A 3,464-nucleotide genomic window follows, 5' to 3' on the forward strand; every position below is an offset into this window, starting at 1 on the left:
CGCTCTTGCTCGACCCCTAGGACGCGGCCTATGGGATCGGCCGGCGATGCGCCTAATGAAAGGATCTCGCCTCGTTTGCCTTCACTGTGCTTTCGGGTTTCGTACTGCCCAACACCTCGCGCGCGTGTTAGACTCCTTGGTCCGTGTTTCAAGACGGGTCGGAGACGTGGCCAGCTTAAGCCGCAGACCCCTGGCGTCTGAGCGCTAACGCGAAGAAGGCCTTGTACAAACTCTAGAGACTGCGAGCAGTTTCCAAAGCCGTATTCCAGCGATCAACACGCAGCCTGTCCGAAGACCGACGCGGAATCTCTCCTCGGTCGCCGAGCCGAAGCTAATCGAACGCCTATAACACTCTTCCGAAGAAGAGCTACCTTGCGAACGACCAAAGTCAGCCCAGCAACCGGTCGCGGCCCTCGCCGAACGCTAGTGCAGCGCCGCGACGCCAGCGCAACCGTAAGAGTCTCCGAAGATCACTCAAACAGTAGGACAGCTCTCGCAGCGCCTGAAAACGTCCGGCGACTCGATGGGCGCCTCCGTTTGCCTCCAAGCGGTTTCACGTACTCTTTAACTCTCTCTTCAAAGTGCTTTTCAACTTTCCCTCACGGTACTTGTTCGCTATCGGTCTCGAGCCAGTATTTAGCCTTAGATGGAGTTTACCACCCGCTTAGGGCTGCATTTCCAAACAACCCGACTCCGGGAAAACCGCTAGGACGAATTACGACCGCCGCCAAGGGCCTAACACCCGCTCTGGGAAAAGGCCTCGATCAGAAGAACGTGGGCAGTCGTTGGTTCGCCGCATGCTGAATTCCATACGCTACATTTCCTCGCCCTCCAAAAAGGCTCGGATTTAGCGCTGGGCTTATCCCGCTTCACTCGCCGTTACTAGGGGAATCCTTGTTAGTTTCTTTTCCTCCGCTTAGTGATATGCTTAAGTTCAGCGGGTCGTCCCGCCCGATCTCAGGTCAAAAGTGATGTACTATAAAAGTACATGCGCTTTGTACGTCGGCCTTTTGAAGTCACTTAACTTATTCTCGAGCACCTACCGTCGTTGCTACCTCACCCGAGGCCAGCAGGCTGCTCACGCTTCAGCTGTGAAATCGCCAGACCAGCTGTCTTTGACGACACGCTCCTTAATTAAGAAACGAGTCGCAGGCACTTTCAAACTAATGAAAGGATCGGTGTGTTAAAGACCCTGAGACGGACGTGGCCCCAGGATTACCCGAGGCCGCAATACGCGTTCAGAATATCGATGCTCAATGTGTCCTGCAATTCACATTACTTCTCGGAGCTAGCTCCGTCCTTCATCGACGCTCGAGCCGAGTGATCCACCGCTAAGAGATCTCTCGTGTTAATCAATCTCAATGCAACCAAAAAATCGTGTTCAAAAAGAAGCGGCCGCGCCAGCACTTGCGTGCTGAATTATTACTCCCGCTGTCAGGAAGCAACGCGACCGAACTATAACAGTTACAGGGCTCGGTCCCTTCGAAGAAGAGACGTCGCTTGAAATCAAATTTCGATTCGTTAATGATCCTTCCGCAGGTTCACCTACGGAAACCTTGTTACGACTTTTACTTCCTCTAAATGATCAAGTTCGATCGTCTTTTCGAACACCGGCGAGTGCGTTGCCGCACGTACCAGGCTCAATCGGAGGACCTCACTAAACCATTCAATCGGTAGTAGCGACGGGCGGTGTGTACAAAGGGCAGGGACGTAATCAACGCAAGCTAATGACTCGCGCTTACTGGGAATTCCTCGTTCAAGGGAAACAATTGCAAGTCCCTATCCCTAGCACGACCGGGGTTCAACGGATTACCCGGACCTTTCGGCCTAGGGAACACACGATGATCCGGTCAGTGTAGCGCGCGTGCGGCCCCGAACATCTAAGGGCATCACAGACCTGTTATTGCTCAATCTCGTGTGGCTAAACGCCACTAGTCCCTCTAAGAAGTTGTCTCCGACCCAATGGGTCGAGCAGCTATTTAGCAAGTAAGAGTCTCGTTCGTTATCGGAATTAACCAGACAAATCGCTCCACCAACTAAGAACGGCCATGCACCACCACCCACAGAATCAAGAAAGAGCTCTCAATCTGTCAATCCTCGCTGTGTCCGGGCCGGGTGAGATTTCCCGTGTTGAGTCAAATTAAGCCGCAGGCTCCACTCCTGGTGGTGCCCTTCCGTCAATTCCTTTAAGTTTCAGCTTTGCAACCATACTTCCCCCGGAACCCAAAGACTTTGGTTTCCCGGAAGCTGCCGGACAGTTCTTAAGTTCGACACTGCCCGATCGCTAGTCGGCATCGTTTAAGGTCAGAACTAGGACGGTATCTGATCGTCTTCGAACCTCTGACTTTCGCTCTTGATTAAAGAAAACATTCTTGGCAAATGCTTTCGCAGTCGTTCGTCTTGCGCCGATCCAAGAATTTCACCTCTAACGGCACAGTACGGATGCCCCCGTCCGTTCCTATTAATCATTACCTCGTGCTCCGAAAACCAACAAAATAGAACCGAGGTCCTATTCCATTATTCCATGCAACATTATACAAGCGTAAAGCCTGCTTTGAACACTCTAATTTTTTCAAGGTAAACTTGCCGGACCACCGCAACACTCAGTTAAGAGCACCGCGAAGGCACCGACCAACAAGAACAACGAGGCCAGTGCTAGCCTTTCGACCGACCAACCTCGCCGTCCCTATATCCAACTACGAGCTTTTCAACCGCAACAACTTAAATATACACTTTTGGAGCTGGAATTACCGCGGCTGCTGGCACCAGACTTGCCCTCCAATGGATACTCGTTAAAAAGTTTAAAGTGTACTCATTCCAATTGCAGGACCTCGTACGAGGTCTGCATTGTTATTTTTCGTCACTACCTCCCCGAGCCGGGAATGGGTAATTTGCGCGCCTGCTGCCTTCCTTGGATGTGGTAGCCGTTTCTCAGGCTCCCTCTCCGGAATCGAACCCTGATTCTCCGTCACCCGTTACAACCTCGGTAGGCCGATACCGTACCGACGATAGTTGATAGGGCAGTTGCTTTAATGAGATGTCGCCAGCACTAGGCCGTGCGATCCGCAAGCTTATCCAGAGTCACCATTGTAACGACCCGAAAGCCGGTTAGTTTTGGTCTGATAAATGCGCGCCTCACGTCAGTTCGGCGCTTTACGCATGTATTAGCTCTAGAATTGCCACAGTTATCCATGTAAAAGCGTACAATCAAATGAACCATAACTGATTTAATGAGCCATTCGCAGTTTCACTGTACGTGAGCTCGTACTTACACTTGCATGGCTTAATCTTTGAGACAAGCATATGACTACTGGCAGGATCAACCAGATAACTATCCGAGGGCGTTTAAACCCGTTGCTCGACTGAGCGTTTTTACTGTATAAATACAGACCTTTTCTATCACTCGGCTTAAAAGCCTTGCGAACGTTACTGAAAGTCGGCGCCGGCCTTTTGCTGTTTAAAGC

The 3,464-nt window shown here is 51.4% G+C and overlaps 3 non-coding genes across 3 annotated transcripts in view; all 3 read right to left on the reverse strand.

The window, feature by feature from the left end:
• LOC145845895 (large subunit ribosomal RNA) overlaps positions 1–965 on the reverse strand; it is a 3,630-nt gene extending 2,665 nt beyond the window's left edge. The window contains exon 1 of the ribosomal RNA XR_014370566.1: positions 1–965. This exon is cut by the window's left edge and continues 2,665 nt beyond it. This is a non-coding gene — a ribosomal RNA (large subunit ribosomal RNA).
• Positions 966–1,187: 222 nt separating this feature from the next.
• LOC145845912 (5.8S ribosomal RNA) lies at positions 1,188–1,340 on the reverse strand. Its single transcript, XR_014370582.1, has one exon. It is a non-coding gene; the product is annotated as a 5.8S ribosomal RNA (ribosomal RNA).
• A 182-nt stretch (positions 1,341–1,522) lies between these two features.
• LOC145845933 (small subunit ribosomal RNA) lies at positions 1,523–3,330 on the reverse strand. The gene has a single exon (XR_014370603.1). It is a non-coding gene; the product is annotated as a small subunit ribosomal RNA (ribosomal RNA).
• Positions 3,331–3,464: the final 134 nt, after the last annotated feature.

The sequence above is a fragment of the Thalia democratica genome, unplaced genomic scaffold (genome assembly GCF_965202585.1).
Source record: "Thalia democratica unplaced genomic scaffold, ktThaDemo2.hap1.1 HAP1_SCAFFOLD_203, whole genome shotgun sequence".
NCBI classification, from domain to species: domain Eukaryota; kingdom Metazoa; phylum Chordata; class Thaliacea; order Salpida; family Salpidae; genus Thalia; species Thalia democratica.